The sequence below is a fragment of the Pseudophryne corroboree genome, chromosome 4 (assembly GCF_028390025.1).
Source record: "Pseudophryne corroboree isolate aPseCor3 chromosome 4, aPseCor3.hap2, whole genome shotgun sequence".
Classification (NCBI taxonomy): domain Eukaryota; kingdom Metazoa; phylum Chordata; class Amphibia; order Anura; family Myobatrachidae; genus Pseudophryne; species Pseudophryne corroboree.
The window spans coordinates 736,080,010-736,098,322 of NC_086447.1; the positions used below are offsets into that span (position 1 = coordinate 736,080,010).

Consider the following 18,313-nt stretch of genomic DNA (forward strand, 5'->3'; position numbering starts at 1 on the left):
TCCAAGTGGACAGCTTTTCCCCGCTCTCATTGCTTCCATTCACTGCCCAGGTACTAACCTCGGCATATGGAACAACAGTAGAAAGGGAAACCGTCACCATACACCTGGGTCTCTGTATCTCTCAGCGATTATACCTATAAATGATTAAGAAATCTTTTCACATGATTTGATAGTACCAGCACTTCTCAAAGCTGTTACAATTGACACTAAATATTACTACATATTATATTAATCTGTGAAAAATTACCAAGTTTTCTTTTACCAAAGAGATAAAGGAATATATGACAGAGTATGTGTCTTAAAAGAATTCCGGTGTGTCTACATTAACTATGGAATAGTCTCAATACTAGAGACAGTCTGAGATTTACTGTCAGAGAATTGATTCAATCAATTAGAGATTAAATTATTGGCATCTGCATATTGGAGTGCCATTACACCTTTTTGCGCAGGTTTGCGTATAATATATGGTTGCTGTTATTGTGTGCGCCCGGTGGGATGAGATCTTTTCATCCATTATGGCATTCTAAGCGTGTAATAGGATCACCATTGAAATATGTGCTCTCTGAATGTGACGTATACCTTCCCATGTGAATTTGAAATTGTACTACTATGGAGAGAACCATTGAATGCTTTGAGTGATCATTTGGATGTATACCCCGCATACCTGTTCATGCTTTTCCTTTTAGAGAACAGGGACCACTTACCTATATTATTTACAGTTTTGTTATAGTGTCCCTGCTTGTGATCAACAGTACTCTCTATGAAAGTTTAGAGACAGTGTATCTATTATCTGTTCTCTTGCATGAATTGCTCCTTTTGGCCACAATTGTATCTCACCCTTGTGGATACAAAATAACGTATCAAATTACATCTGTACGACTACTGCAGTCTGGACAATAGACTGGCAGACAGAGTGTACACATGTTATAATTCATATTCACACTACCCATTTATGCATCCACAAGGATGAGGAATAACCTGGAAGATCCACGCAGGGGTTCCCCTTTGAGGTAATTATGAAACTTACCTCTGTGATTTGTACTAACGTTATAGCCTCACAGCGCTGAAAGCCTCTCTATGCAAACAGCAACTTATTCTCTTTAAAGAGCAGTTAACGTCAGACTCACGTCAGAGTCTCGAGACCAATTAAGTCTTGATAATAGGCGATATGGATTGCCATCACAGTACAATAAATTCTTAATAATATATCACTAAGCTTGACAACATAAAATTTATTTTGCCCCTATCATACTGGTAAGCTAACCACTATCCAAATATCTTAAATTTGGGGCAACTATCTTACTAAGGTTTTACTCTCAGGCTATCAAATATACCCACATGCCTGGATATAGAGATTCATTTGAAATGATGAAATAAAAGTTACATTTTATTAACTAATAATCATTGCAAAAGAGTGCGCCACACACTAAGCTCCCTTTTTTAGTGTAGTACCCACTAGTGGTCCACACTAGTTACCCCTAGAAATATATACTGTAACTTTAGCTTAGTGGCGCACCTCCAACCCAATATAATTTCAGGCTTTTTCACAAAAGAAAGGCCAATTAATTTCTCTCACTGGTTGGTTTTCCGACAATTATACTGATAATTTTGCTGAATACCTGTGCATTGTCCTCTAGACTTTTTTTGTCTTTCCCTAGAAAATCTATATTCCCTACCACATGTACACACAGACACATTCACACTAGGGTTAATTTTGTTGGTAGCCAATTAACCTACCAGTATATTCTTGGGATTGTTGGAGGAAATGGGAGTACCCGGAGGAAACCCACGCAAGTACGGGGAGAATATACAAACTCCACACAGTTAGGGTCATGGTGGGAATCGAACCCATGACCTCAGTGCTGTGAGGTAGTAATGCTAACCATTACACCATCCGTACTGCCCCAATAATAATAATGTCTCTTCTTAGTCGCCTCTTTTCTAGTGTATACATATTTAACCTAGTGAGCCTTTCCTCGTATTCCAGTGTCTCTAACCCTTTAATTAGTTTAGTAGTTCGCCTTTGAACTCTTTCAAGTTCCAAGATATATTTTTTATGATATGGTGCCCAAAACTGAACACAATATTCCAGGTGCAGTCGTACCAATGATTTGTACAGCGGTAGGATTACATCCTTGTCCCTTGTCTCAATACCCCGTTTTATGCACATAAGGACTTTGCTTGCCTTCTCTGTTGCATTTTGACATTGTGTACTGTTATTAAGCCTATTATCTATGAGCACCCCCAAATCTTTTTCCACTACTGTTACCCCTAGATTTTCCCCATTAAGTGAGTAGGATGCAAGTTTGTTTTTAATCCCAAAATGCATCACTTTGCATTTTTCATTACTGAACCTCATTCCCCATTTAAACGCCCAGGTTTCAAGTTTAAATAAGTCATTCTGTAGAGACTCCACATCTTTTTCCGAATTAATTATCTTACACAGTTTAGTATCATCGACAAAGTTTGACACTGCTTCCCAGGCCTATTTCTAGATCATTAATAAATATATTGAACAGTAGCGGGCCAAGTACGGACCCTTCTGGTATTCCACTGACTACTGGTGCCCAGCTGGAGCACATCCCATTGACCACTACTCGTTGTACCCAGTTATCCAGCCAATTTCCTATCCATGTACAAATAGTATTTCCTAGGCCAAGTTCCCTTAATTTGATGATCAGTCTCCTGTGAGGCACTGTATCGAAGGCTTTTGCAAAATCTAAATAGACCACATCCACTGTTTTTTCCTGGTCAAGATTATCGCTCACTTCTTCGTTGAAGCTTATTAAGTTATTTTGACATGATCTGTCCCTCACAAACCCATGCTGACTCTTGCTGATAAACTTAGTATTCCGCAGATGATCCTCTATGCCATAGGTCTGCAAACTCGGTCCTCATTACCCCACACAGTGCATGTTTTACAGGTCTCCTCACAGAATTACAAGTGAAATAATTAACTCCACCTGCGAACCTTTTAAAATGTGTCTGTGAGTAATTAATACACCTGTGCACCTGCTGGGTTACCTGCAAAACATGCACTGTGTGGGGTAACGAGGACCGAGTTTGCAGACCTATGCTCTATGCTATCCCTCAAAATTCCCTCCAATATTTTACCCACTATAGAGGTTAAATTAACTGGTCTATAGTTCCCAGGATGATTTTTAGACCCCTTTTTAAATAATGGCACTACCTCAGCTATAAGCCAATCCCTCGGTACCATACCTGATCTAATTGAACTATAGAAAATCAAGTATAAGGGTCTTGCAAGCTGTGCCTTAAGTTCTATAATAACCCTCGGGTGAAAACCATCTGGGCCTGGTGATTTATTCATCTTTATGGTTGCTTAGTCTCTCCAGGACTACTTCCGCACTGCGCTGCTGGCGGGCGTCTCAGTACAAATAACAGCGGCTGCAGCATTTGCATATTTTCTCAGTACCACTGCGTACAAAGATACAGTTGTGACATAATTTGCAACCACCTCTAAATAAGGCACAAAATCCCCAACTATGTTATGCCAAATAAGAGATTTAGGGGCAGGTGTATTAACCTGGAGAAGGCATAAAGAAGTGATAAACCAGTGATAAACGCAAGGTGATAAACGCACCAGCCAATCAGCTCCTAACTGTTAATTTACATATTGGAGCTAATTGGCTGGTGCGTTTATCACCTTGCATTTATCTGGTTTATCACTTCCTTATGCCTTCTCCAGGTTAATACATCTGCCTCTTAATGTGTGATAAGTACAGAAGAAAGCATTCAAAACTGTGCTATACATTCACTACAGTACTGTATTAACATTGAAAAAAAAATGTGCAATTAGGGTGGGACACTATTGCTGTGTGGCAAATAATGCTACTTACAGCTATGTGATTCTCTATCTATCTATCTATCTATCTATCTATCTATCTATCTATCTATCTATCTATCTATCTATCTATCCACTGACTGGGGCTCTAAGACAGCCCTGTCACTGTAGCACCCACACAATGAGGGGGCGTGGTCAAGACTCAAGGGGGTGTGCCACGAGTCAAGAGGGCCTAACCTTGTGGCATTCCCCCATCTTTCTGTATGCCAGGCGGACAAGCAGAGTGCTGTGAGGTGGAGCTGCTCGGCCGGCCCCGGTGTCTGTGTACGCCATGCGGCCGCATCGGCCTTTCTGTCATTTACCATTTTCTATCTGATTGATTTTGTCAGACATACAATTACAGCATTTAAAAAAGTTTTAAATCAGAACATGGAAGCTTATTCTACAAATACCTAAAAGGACCACTAAACCTATGTAATATTGAAGTATTAAAATGTATAATGCAGGCAATGTATACTCCTTCATGAGGGGAGACAGTAAGTATATACATAAACGTTTCTATGTATTTCCACATCTCTCACCTTTGATGTCCAGGACTTCCAGCCGTATATTTTACACAATCAATCATTTTCTCATGTGCCAAACCCTGATCAGTTTTCTGCTGCTAGAACCGTCTCACAGTCACTTACAGAGTTGTGTCACCATTTTTGTGCACTGCACACTGACTCCTGTTAAGAAATAAACAAATGTATTATTTATTTATTACCAGTTATTTATATAGTGCACACATATTCCGCAGCGCTTTACAGAGAGTATTTGGCCATTCACATCAGTCCCTGCCCCAGTGGAGCTTACAATCTATATTCCCTACCACACGTACAAGCACAAACATTCACGCTAAGGTTAATTTGTTGGGAGCCAATTAACCTGCCAGTATATTTTTGGATTGTGGGAGGAAACCGGAGTACCCGGAGGAAACACACGCAAGCACAGGGAGAATATACAAACTCCACACACTTAGGGCCATGGTGGGAATCAAACACATGACCTCAATGCTGTGAGGCAGTAATGCTAACCATTACACCATCTGTGCTGCCCAACAAATGTAAAATTACAGTTGAACATTCTGAAACATGAATATACGTCCACTCATGTCCACTACGTAGTCATGTGACTAACAGTATGAGTATGAAGTGGAGCCTAAAGTATAGTGGAAGACTTAAAGCTACACAGTCATATCTACAGTATGTCTGTAAAGTAAAATGATCTAATCATAACAATCATGGGCACAAAGGGTTGTTGTTTTTTTCTAGAGATTTTATTTTTCAGTTAAATACATGCATCCCACCAAGCAGCAGCATGGAATAAAAGTTAATGTAATACGGCTTAAGCCAATTCTTACATGTAATAAAACAAGACGAGATCCCCCAATTTTTCCCTCTCTGTTTGCAATAAGCATCTAACATGAAGCTCATTAATCCCAGAAAGCAAACCTACTTATTGCTCCTCAGAGTAAAGAGATGCTCAGAAAATGTTACCAGATTTAGTGAATCTACACATTTAAATCCAAAAACTATGACCTGAGTTTACCTAAGTTTTCTTTTGTTACAAGTGTAACCCAATTGGCAGAACTTTGTTTCCATTTTGGCTGCAGGTATGTACTGTACAGTACCAATTTCTGCTGCTATATACTGTACCATTATGGCTGCAGGTATGTACCGTACAGTAGCAATTTCTGATGCTATATACTGTACCATTTTGGCTGCAGGTATGTACCATACAGTACCAATTTCTGCTGCTATATACCGTACCATTTTGGCTGCAGGTATGTACTGTACAGTAGCAATTTCTGCTGCTATATACCGTACCAGTTTGGCTACAGGTATGTACTGTACAGTAGCAATTTCTGCTGCTATATACTGTACCATTTTGGCTGCAGGTATGTACTGTACAGTACCAATTTCTGCTGCTATATACTGTACCATTTTGGCTGCAGGTATGTACTGTACAGTAGCAATTTCTGATGCTATATACTGTACCATTTTGGCTGCAGGTATGTACCATACAGTACCAATTTCTGCTGCTATATACTGTACCATTTTGGCTGCAGATATGTACTGTACAGTAGCAATTTCTGCTGCTATATACCGTACCATTTTGGCTGCAGGTATGTACTGTACAGTAGCAATTTCTGCTGCTATATACCGTACCATTTTGGCTGCAAGTATATACCATACAGTACCAATTTCTGCTGCTATATACTGTACCATTTTGTCTGTAGGTATGTACTATACAGTAGCAATTTCTGCTGCTATATACTGTACCATTTTGTCTGTAGGTATGTACCATACAGTACCAATTTCTGCTGCTATATATATACCGTACCATTTTGGCTGCAGGTATGTACTGTACAGTAGCAATTTCTGCTGCTATATATATACCGTACCAGTTTGGCTGCAGGTATGTACTGTACAGTAGCAATTTCTGCTGCTATATACTGTACCATTTTGGCTGCAGGTATGTACTGTACAGTACCAATTTCTGCTGCTATATACTGTACCATTTTGGCTGCAGGTATGTACTGTACAGTAGCAATTTCTGATGCTATATATTGTACCATTTTGGCTGCAGGTATGTACCATACAGTACCAATTTCTGCTGCTATATACTGTACCATTTTGGCTGCAGGTATGTACTGTACAGTAGCAATTTCTGCTGCTATATACCGTACCATTTTGGCTGCAGGTATGTACTGTACAGTAGCAATTTCTGCTGCTATATACCGTACCATTTTGGCTACAAGTATATACCATACAGTACCAATTTCTGCTGCTATATACTGTACCATTTTGTCTGTAGGTATGTACTATACAGTAGCAATTTCTGCTGCTATATACTGTACCATTTTGTCTGTAGGTATGTACCATACAGTAGCAATTTCTGCTGCTATGTACTGTACCATTTTGGCTGCAGGTATGTACCGTACAGTGGGCCTAATTCAGCATGGATCATTATTCTGAGAAATTGCAGTTGTCTGCAAATAGAAAGGCGCCGATAGAAAGAAAAAAAACGCCCCGTGCAAATTTGCAAATGCATTGCAGATCGGTATCCACTCGCAGATTCATATGCAATTTCCGGAACATTGAAGAGTATTTGCTGTCTGAGCAAATGTGAGTAGGTCTGAGGCTGCCACTAATCTGCGACTGAGACGGGCTGGAAGTGGTCTGAGCTCTTTTACCAAAAACGCGTGAGCACACCTGTGTTTTTTCTGACACACCCAGAAAATGGCTTCCACCCAGAAACACATTTTCTGTCACACCTGCGTGCATATGCAATGCAAACACTACGCATGTGCAGTCGTTTGATAATTGCCTAATTGGTGAATTCTCTTAATAGCGATCCATGCTGAATAGGCCCTATATTATATAGTGTACCATTTTGGCTGCAGGTAGGCTATGCATGGCACCAATTTGCCTGCAGGTGAGTTTGGTACCTATACCTTATGGGTGGGAGCAGGGGCATAGCCAGAACTTTGTGGGCCCCATAGCAACATTTTGAAGGGGCCCCTGTCCCAATGCTTCTAGAGAGACACTTCTCTGCAGCAGTTGTTAATTTTATGCCCTATAATAATGCCCTAGTTAATTTAAGTAGAGCCTTATTTAATGTTATGCCCCATAGCAGTGCCCTAGTTTCTTTTATGAATCGCAGTAGTGCTTAAGTTCACCCTATGTCACATTTCAGAGCTGCCAGTACACATCATGCCGCACAGTAACCCCCAATTCACATCATGATATATAGTGCTCCCCGTTCATATTGTGCCTCATTACAGTGCCCCGGTTCATATTATATAATATAAAAAAATGCCCTCCAGTTCATTTTATACCACACTACAATGAGCAAGTCCAAGGGCATACCTAGAGATATTGCAGCCCCAAGGAAAAAGTTTGAAAGAACCCCTACATACCACACAGAACTTTGTGGGCCCCATAGCAACATTTTGAAGGGGCCCCTGTCCCAATGCTTCTAGAGAGACACTTCTCTTCAGCAGTTGTTAATTTTACGCCCTATAATAGTGACCCAGTTCATTTTCTGAACCAGAGTAGAGCCTTATTTAATGTTATGCCCCATAGCAGTGCCCTAGTTATTTTATGAATCGTAGTAGTGCTTAAGTTCACACTATGTCACATTTCAGAGCTGCCAGTACACATTATGCCGCACAGTACCCCCAATTTACATTATGATATAAAGTGCTCCCGTTCATATTGTGCCTCATTACAGTGCCTCGGTTCATATTATATAATGTAAAAAATGCCCTCCAGTTCATTTTATACCACACTACAATGAGCAAGTCCAAGGGCATTCCTAGAGATATTGCAGGCCCCAAGGAAAAAGTTTGGCTTGTGCAGGATAACACTCCACGGCACCTGTGAAACAAATCTCTAGCTTGACAGGTACTGTATGACTTCACATCAGTGCAACAAAGAGATATTGAAAAGTTGGCCTGTGTGCAAACACTGATAAAGTTTTTCAGCTTTTTTAGTCCATTTATCAAAAACCAAATGACCAGTAAGTTTAGTAAACCACACTGTTATACAGAAGGAGGAATTTTTTTACACCTTATGGCATTCTTGAGTCCCAACAAGTCTGTCTGAAAAATCAGGACAAATAATACAATTCAATTAGATAAAACAAAAGCATACCCATATAACTGAGTAGAACGCCCACTTGCTAACAGGTACCACTCACTCCATTTGACAACTGGCAGTTGGGGTTCATGGCAGATATGCTTCCGCTTCTAACTCACAAGGCCCATAGAACTTCCAAAGTGAAGCCTTTTACTTTCTAGGTACAATTGATAGAGAAACCCCATTAACAGAGCCACAGAACAAGGTACTGTAAGTAGCATCAGTCGTCGTAGTAACATTTCAACAGGTGCATTTCAGTGTCATACCAAACATTATGAAATTCGATTCAATTGCTGCTGCTCTTACACGTTTTTGTATCATTAATGACTGCCATCTGTTTTATTGGGACTTCACAAACATCTGTTATGTAAAATGGTTCATACATGAGTCCGTGATACTTTGCTTTAATTACATTGCAGGAAGAATTGCGCTGTTGAATGGTAGTAACAGTAGTAACACAAATGGTCACAGTAACTGACATAGGGGCATAGTGATTATTTTGCCTAAATTTGAATGTGAAGAATAACCTCTCTTTTTGGTGCTATTTCCAGTAGATGCTGCTACAGGGCACTTTAATTATTTAATTATGAATTGTTTGCATAATTAAAACAACTAGAAGTGACACAAATACCGTGTTAGCGTGCAATGACCACTGGGACTTGCAGTAGTTGTACATCTGTATATCTGTGTCACTGGTACACTGTCTGTGAGTGGCTTTTCCCTGCGTCCGCGATTGCTACTGAGATGAAAAATCACAAAGCTCCATAGACTGTGTGCCAGGTTTTCCAATACAGATAACATCTGCATCCATGTACTGTGTTGTCTTTTTAACTGTATTTATATAAATGTGGTAGTACAGTATGTTGATTGCTCACAAGACTCCTACAAGCTGTGGTAAACCTCTTATGTGTGTTATGAGTTATGACTACATGAATGTATGGTGCAACAGAAGTCTGGATTCTGAAAATAGAAACTTTCCAAGTTACAGATTTACATTAACAATAGCCAGCCCCATGCTAGCATACCCTACGCTAGGCAAATCTCAGAGCTTGTCCCAGAGTTGCACACAATTGTGCTCACTTTCCGTGCTCGGAAATAAACGCGGATGTTTTTATTTCATTTCACATAATGAGTACTTTACTGTTGTATTTGTGTGTGTAATTACATGTTTATACATGGCAAATTCAACTTATTGTAGTATTTATTAATAACCCTGTGCAGACATAGACTGTTTTATATACTGTATATGGTACATTAAAGGAGATGTACTGTAGGCAGAATGTCGACATTCAGAAGGACAACATTTAATATGTCGACATTCGTCGGAGAGGATCCTACAGGAATTGAAAATACGTTGTACAAGCAAAAACAAATGTTTCCGCACCGGTATAATATGGCCTAATCCCCGTGTAACATATGAACATGAAAATCTAGGTATCTGCCTAAGGGGACGTGCTACCTGCTACCTAAGAAGTCAATGTTTTATCAAAAAAAGAAAAAAGAAAAAGGGTAGCATTGTGGTGCACAAGGTCAAAAATTAGCTGGTTATTAATCAATTAAAACGTAACTTTTATTGTAGTAATTTCAGATAAAATAAACTCCCCACCAATCAAAAAGAGCGAAATATTAAAAACTAGAAGATAGTAAGAAATGAAATATTAAAAACTGGCGCTGAGGCACCTGATATTGCTCCTATTAATACTCAATAATCAATCTAAATAATTGAAAATACCCCAGTATCTCTAGTCTCAGATTAAATATGTTTTATAAAGCTTTTGTTGCCAGGGTCACTTCATGTCATTTAGGGGTGATTCAATTGTTTGTTTGTTTTTAGGCACCCAAAGTAATAGGCATCCATCAGAGCAATCCAGTTGTTGCTCTGATCAGGTACCCATTACTTATTAAGTGCTCAAATAGACAAGGTTTAGCCACAAATAGAGGCTAATCCCGTCTAAAGTAGCCCCAACAATGTGAAAAGTCCCGTTTGGGCGCCCAAACAAGACAAGTGTTGCACATTTCTCAGGAGGTGGCGAGCAGAAATGTCAGCATCGCCGGAGATCATGCCCAAACAGCACAACAATTGAATTGCTGCCGTCGGGCGCTTTATAAATAATTGGATCGCCCCCTTAGTAAGAGCAGCCTCTTTAAAGAAGCATAGCTGAAATGCTAAATGAAGCCTACACTTTGCATTTATAATAATACTGTATATAGACTTGGAGAAAGGAGGCACATCTAATACTCCTGGCTTCACAGTACAGCAGTCTTCCAAGTGCTGGAAATCACAGCCAGATGAGTTAAATGATCTGTACTGGAAATCTGAGGCCAACTAGTCTCAGACACACAATCCTATTACTTCCAAAACAGGGTGAGGTTTGTGCTTCATACAAAACACAATCATTTACCTCTGCTTTTACTAGATGGCTAAATACTAACAACATTTACAAACAAACATTATGCTTCCATCAGCCACTACAATATACAAGACAGGAAACACTACGGCTCATTGGATTTCCCATATTAGAAGGGCAAAGAATCTGCAAGCAATAGAAAGGCCACACTGAGTGTAAGCAGCCATTTTGTTGGAGTACTGTATACTGCCTATCAACTCACTGGAGCGGGTGTGGTATGTTAGGTCAATATGCATCAGGCTGACATTAGAATATTGACATGGTTGCAATGTTGACAATGTCTACAAGGATGTTATGTCGGCATGATAGAATGGCGACACAATGCCCCTGGTGGCCTAGCAGTCAGGTACCTGTTCCCAGCAGCAGTGCCTCCAGCGTTGCCTTTCTGGTCCCGGTGGTAATGTGTGCAGAACTTCTGGCTCAGACCTGCAACGAGTGGCGGCTCTAGTATTTCTCTCTATCCTTAAACCTCCGCCTAGTGCCTAACACTAAAACAACCCCTCACAGCCTAGCAATAATCCTCCCAGCGGCACCTAAACATAACCGCCGGCATTCTGAGATTGTGCTCCTTGGGATTGTGAATAACACCCAATCAGGGCAGCCTAGCAACATTCTCTACCTGCCTTCCAGGCTGCATGCCAGACAATGAATGCCTGTCAGCTTACTGATTCGTGGATGGCTGGAACTAACCACCAATTAGAGCACAGCATTCACTACCTGCCTCCATCCTGCAGGCAGACAGTGAATGGTTGTCAGTTTGCTGATTGGTGGATGGCTAGAGCTAGAGCTTTCCAGCAATCCCAGTGCTGTCAGATATTCACTGTATGGAAGCATTCGGAGAGATTGTGCAGGAAGGGTAAGTTACAATTTTTTTTTATTTAATTCACATGAATGGGTGGGTAGGGGCCCCATACAATGCTTTGCCCAGGGCCTTCAAAGCTGTTAAGATGGCCCTGGTTGGACAGAAGTCCATTCTCCCTACTCTTTTAAAATCATCCTGAGATGCTTGATAAATAGGCTCTCCCATGCAATGAATGTGTCCCTTTTAATGTACACAGACAAGCTTAAGATTTATATCCCCAACATAAACATCCATTTGCGCCAGACATATTGCATTCATACTGTAGCTGATGACTTAAGAAAAATCCCCACCATCACAGTTCCAGAAGGGGCAACCATGATTTGCAGTGTGGGAGAAGAGAAGAGGGAGAGGGGGAGGTGTTCAAATCCTATTCCTGTATTTTACAGAGGGGATAGGGCCACAATGGCCCGATTCAATGATCACTGTGTCGTCAAACCCGCGGGAAACTATTTAAGTCCATTAGAGCCTCATGAAATCTGGGACTCTCCAGGCATTCCAGAAGAGTTTGCAGGAATTCCAGGAAGGAAGACCAACAACTACTTATAGCAGAAGCCAAAACCAGAGACTGGGGTAAGATAGAGTGCTGGCAATGTGGGATGCCGCACTTCAGCATACTCCAATTTTTAACTAACATAAATTATGCAACTGCACATCTCCAATGTTTAGAGATATATATTATGTATTTCACAAAGTTTTATATAAAGACACCCAGGAGCTCATGCTAAGCTGACCGCATATGTTAAGAAAATATGCTCTAAAAAGCAGCATGTGATAATAGCAGATTTACTCTCGAATGCTGAGTGTAAGGCATTTGAGATGCATCCACCCCTTCTTCAGGAGGATAATGTGCCAGGTGTATGCAATGGCGTAGCCACAGGGGAAGCTGGGTGAGTGAATGTTCCCCCTAACATAAAACTTAGCGACAGTGCAATTGTATCGACGGGATATATTATGGAGTACCAGCAGGGACAGGGGCCCGTCCCTGCGATGTGCTCAGCGTGGAAGCGGGACTACCGCGCATGCGTGGTCCAGCCGACCGCACTTGCACAGCCACATTTCCTGGGAGTGTTCCAGGGGAACCTTGTGTCGGCTGCATATCCAGTGAGTAGCCCATAGGCTACAGCGGGCTACTGCCATCCTCAGATCCCTCCATTCCCGGCTGCCGGTGGGAATGGAGGGTTCACAGCTGGTATCAGAGATATCTGTTGAGGTCTCTGCTTTATACATTCTAGTGATATTATATATTTTCGTCTAACACACCAAAACAGGTGTGTCAGATCTGTGGGTATGTCTGTCCCCGTAGGGGGCACTAGTGGTGTGATGGAGAAACCGAGGAGGCTGTAGGATCTTCCTGCGCATGTGCGCAATGATGTTTATTAAATGCTCACGAATATATACAGGAATTGAAGCAGATGATAACTTGAGATGGATTGTACAAGAAATGCTGACAATGATGAAATAAACAGTCACAGATATTTAGCTGGTCTGGAAACCAGTGCAGTAATTAGGCAATGAAATACAGGCAATGAACTAGTCTGGAAACTAGTATAGCAATCAGATGGTGATCACTCCCATAGTTGGTTTGGAAACCAGCAACGATATTCCACACAGTCAGTTTGTAATGCAAAGTCCACAACCAAGCAAGGTCAAGCAGGAGACAACTTGAAACATATATGGAGTGGTTGTATTAAGTGCCAGATGCCATAGCACAATGCTGGATGCAAGTTAACCATACACAGGCGAGGATAATGAATAGCACCTGAAGAAAGTCTCTTACTGCAAAAGGTGGAGGCTGACTGTAGCAGAAGTTGGAGCTGAAGTAAATGCTGGGACCTGCAGTTCCACAGGAACACTAGAACCGGGAGATCACCTGGAGATGCCAGAAATAGGTGATCGCTGGAAACAGGAGATTGAAGACTGGAGACTGGAACTGGAAACTGGAGATTGGGAACTGGAAACTGGAGATTGGAAACTGGAACCAGGAGACGCTATGCAGCAATGCGATGCGTTGTCCAGGGTGATGAGACTGAGCCAATGCTCTGGACTTTTACCCCCTGGTCGGCAGTCATTGGATACTTGGATCATGTGAGCAATCACAGCGCAGGATTGGGTGCTCTCCGGTCAGCTGACCGCAAGTGTCATGGCGGCATCCATGCTGTACAGATGGCCGGTACACAGGAGGGCACCAGCAGAATGGACTTCAGGGGTTCACCACAATAGTGGGTACTGCGCTACGCAGACAGGATGCTCATACAGCCGCAGACTGGGGCCATGACCTCCGGAGGCCTGCACACCAGAGCGCCTTTAAGTTAGACATCACTGAATGCTGATTCCTGACAAGGTGTTTTCGGGGAAATAGCCGCAAATATTTTTTGATAAATGGTCACGGTAATCTTCATATGAAGGAGCTAGTAGAGCGCCCTGCTCCATGTGCACTGTAGTCATGCACAGGCAGACACATCTCTCCGCTCATCTCTCTTCTGCCCAGGACTTCCTCCAGACGCTGGTCACAGACAAAGGCGCAAACCAATGTAGGTTCGTTATTATGGTTTAAATAAATGTGACCATGTATTCCTTTTTTTTATTTACTCAGCCAGTACATGCTATTTATCATTGCTTTTGAGTAAGTTATATATAGTATAATCACTGAAATCTTGTTGGTTACTTTTAGTTACATTTGATACTTACAGTTTGTGTTGTGGTCAGGTGATTTTTGCAATGATTTTCAGTGTTAAATGTATTATGACTTTCCATTACTCATCATATTCTTTACAGAGACAATATCAACTACGGAGTTTCCTGTTAATGGTGCTCCTGATTCACTGTTGGACATGCTTTTATTATCTCCTTTTATGCTATTATCCATTATCTTCCCTTTGTAGAAGCAATAGGACCACATCTCAGCGCACAATCACATCTGTGTTTTTTCTATTTATTTTTTTACAGCTACTATTACCAACTACAATGAGTCAAAGGGAATTAGCCCAGCTGCTTGGAAATGGAGGCACAAACCATCAGTTAGACATGGCTGAGGTTAGGACGCCACAGACCATCCAATGGTAGATCATCATCAGGAAGAGGAACAGCTGGATCATCATCTGGAAGAGGAAGAGCTGGCCCATTATCAGGAAGAACGGCACCATCATCGGGAAAAGAAAGTGATGGACCATCATCAGGAAGAGAAAGAGCTGGACCATCATCGGGAAGAGGAAGAGCTGGACCATCATCGGGAAGAGGAAGAGCTGGACCATCATCGGGAAGAGGAAGAGCTGGATCATCATCTGGAAGAGGAAGAGCTGGCCCATCATCAGGAAGAACGGCACCATCATCGGGAAAAGAAAGTGATGGACCATCATCAGGAAGAGAAAGAGCTGGACCATCATCGGGAAGAGGAAGAGCTGGACCATCATCGGGAAGAGGAAGAGCTGGACCATCATCCGAAAAGGAATAAATGAGCCCAGTGCCAGTGAAGATCGGGCGTCTGCACTGAGGACTGCACTAATAAGACTGGAGAACATCCTGAGTCCCATTGTGCTTAGTATTCCTGCCTACAGCAGACCCACTGTTGCAGGAGAGGATGTAGAGTACTGTACCATCTGCATGTCTGACACTGAAGTTGGAATGGAAATGGCTGTGTCATCCTCCCACCATGCCTTCCAGGTCCCTTGCCTGACACAATGGCTACAGATGAACAGGGGCGGATTGGGATCAAAAACCAGCCCGGGAAATTTATGGAAGCAGCCCTAATAGGGGTGGGGTCTGTTGATGGGGTGGAGTCTGTAAAGTGGGCAGGATTACTGCTCAGAAGGCCTGACTACATGCAGGGATTGGAAGTGCGCTCCGAAGGCATGGCTTCATGGGGAAGGGGCGTGGCCACATAATAGTGCCAATTCACATTACACCACACAGTAGTGCCGCTTATACACATTGCACCAGGTAGAACCTCCTATACACACTGTGCCAGGTAGAGCATGTTATACATATTGCACCAGATAAAGCACATTCTACACTTTGCGCCAGGTAGAGCACATTATACATATTGCACCAGGTAAAGCACATTATACACTTTGTACCAGGCAAAGCACATTATACACATTGCATCAGGTAAAGCACATTATACACTTTGCGCCAGGCAGAGCACATTGTACACATTGCACTCGGTAAAGCACATTATACACTTTGCGCCAGGCAGAACACATTATACACATTGCACCAGGTAAAGCACATTATTACACTTTGCGCCAGGCAGAGCACATTATACACATTGCACCAGGTAAAGCACATTATACACTTTGCGCCAGGCAGAGCACATTATACACATTGCACCAGGTAAAGCACATTATACACTTTGCGCCAGGCAGAGCACATTATACACATTGCACCAGGTAAAGCACATTATACGCTTTGCGCCAGGCAGAGCACATTATACACATTGCACCAGGTAAAGCACATTATACACATGTCATCAGGTAAAGCACATTATACATATTGCACCAGGCAGAGCATGTTATACACATTGCACCAGGTAGAGCACGTTATACACCAGGTACAGCACGTTATACTAATATATAAAATATATATGATGCAGCAGTTAGGCACACTATATAATTATTAAATGTAGTAGAGTAGACAGTACTTACTGACTGTCACACAACTGGTGTGTGACGCAGTCAGAATTAGCTGGTTGCCGCGTCCAAGTTTTATCAGCAGTCGCTCCTTTGAACAGTGTGACGGAGGGGCTGAAGGGGAGGCAGAACACGTTCTGCCGCTGACGGGAGGCGGAGTCGACAGTAATGTTGCCCCTCATTAGCTGGCCGTCACTCTGCAGCAAACATAGCTTTATAGTTAATCCTAAATTATATATAAAATACGGTCCGTCACCCCCTATGCAGGCCGCCGCTAACCACCAACCGCAGCCGCTATCGTCACCCCCTACACAGGCCGCCGCTGCAGGCCATCATTTCTGTCACTCTCTTTCTGCCCCTTGCCAATGCTACCATGGCCCATCCAACTAAAAGGAAAATAACAGGTAAGGGGGATGGGGGGAGTGGTGAGCATGGTGCGTGGTGGACCCGGACTCCTCCTTGCCACGCCATCAGACCCTGGTCTGTGTAATTAGCACCTGACACCCCCCCCCCCCCCTACCCACACACACACTCGGCCCCACTGTACATGGTGTGTTTGGATGTCTTACCTGGATTAGAATAAACAGGTAAGATACTGGGTCAGTGTTTGTTGCCTTTTGTTTGGGGTCACAACCAACATGGGAGGTCCAAGGCTGCCATGTTGTATGGGATTTCATTTTCTACAAAGAACACAGCCTTTATGATCCCACCAAATATTTTGTTGGGCTAAGGAGTCCTATTCTAGCGCAGATTTGCACAGACCTGTGGATTTGAAGTTGTTGCAAGACCTGTCTTTAGCAGTTTCAAAGGTTGCCTCATCTAAGGCATATCTTTTCTGAGTGGCTTTTTAATTTGCCTTTTTGGGGGCAATTTGTGTTAGTGAGCTGGTAGCTGCTAGTAAGGGGTTGACAACATCTGGCTTACTGGCTTGAAATGCGTTACTTAACGAGGGCACAGTTTTATGGAAAACTAAAATCTCCAAGAATGATCAATTATGAAAAGGGGGGGGGGGGGGGTTCATTTGAAGAGTTATGAGAATAGCTCAATACAGATGTAGCCACGGTCATCGTGGCCAGGGCCGGCGCTTCCACTAGGCAGCTTTAGGCAGCTGCCTATGGCCGGCGGTACCCTGAGGGAGGCCTAGAAGAAAAAAAATATCTGAAAAAGCAGCTTTCTATTGGTGGCAGGACTCAGAGCAGTGCATGTGACCACAGTCCACACAGCTTATCAGGGAGTCAGTGACTCCCAGACTACAAATCAGCACCAGGGAGAGAGGGTGCAGTGCTGACAGCCTCAGTCACAGGCACCAAAGAGAAAGGAGGGGAGAGCTTCTGTACCCGCCCATCGACGTCAGCTCCTGGAGAGGCGCAAGTTTACTGAGATCTCGCCGCCGGGCGGAGAAGAAACTAATCCGAGCCGAGGTGAGGGAAGATACCGTCGCTGCTGCCCGCCAGCCGCCCAGCCGCAGCCCCCCCCGGCTCGTACAGCGCAAAACCGCCGCAGCGGTTCGGTATACTGTGGCCCCCCTTCTCCCCAAGTCCTGTGTTACCCCCCCTCATGTCCCCAGGTTGTGTGACAACTTGTGTTCCTCCTCCCCCCTCTCCACCCCGTCATGTCCCTATGATCTGTGATGCTCTCCCCCCCCCCTCTCATGTACCCAGGTCATGTGTCCCTCCTCCCCCTCATGTCCCGTGGTAACCCCTCCCCCCTCAAGTGCCCAGGTCATGTGTTTCTCCTCCCCCTCATGTCCCGTGGTACCCCCTCCCCCCTCAAGTGCCCAGGTCATGTGTTTCTCCTGTCCCTCATGTCCCGTGACACCCCGTCCCCCCTCATGTGCCCAGCTCCTGTGTCCCTTCTCCCCTCTCCCCCCTTATGTCTAGTGTCACACCCCTTCCCCCTCTCATGTCCCCATGTCCTGTGACACCCCC

General features: G+C 43.1%; 1 long non-coding RNA gene across 2 annotated transcripts in view; it reads right to left on the minus strand.

Moving 5' to 3' along the window:
* The window catches only part of LOC134910261 (uncharacterized), a 1,286,324-nt gene that overhangs the window by 1,005,987 nt on the left and 262,024 nt on the right, over positions 1 to 18,313 (minus strand). For both annotated transcript variants that reach the window (XR_010176155.1, XR_010176156.1), the window contains exon 3: positions 4,387 to 4,533. This is a non-coding gene — a long non-coding RNA (uncharacterized LOC134910261). The remainder of the gene's footprint in view (positions 1 to 4,386; positions 4,534 to 18,313) is intronic.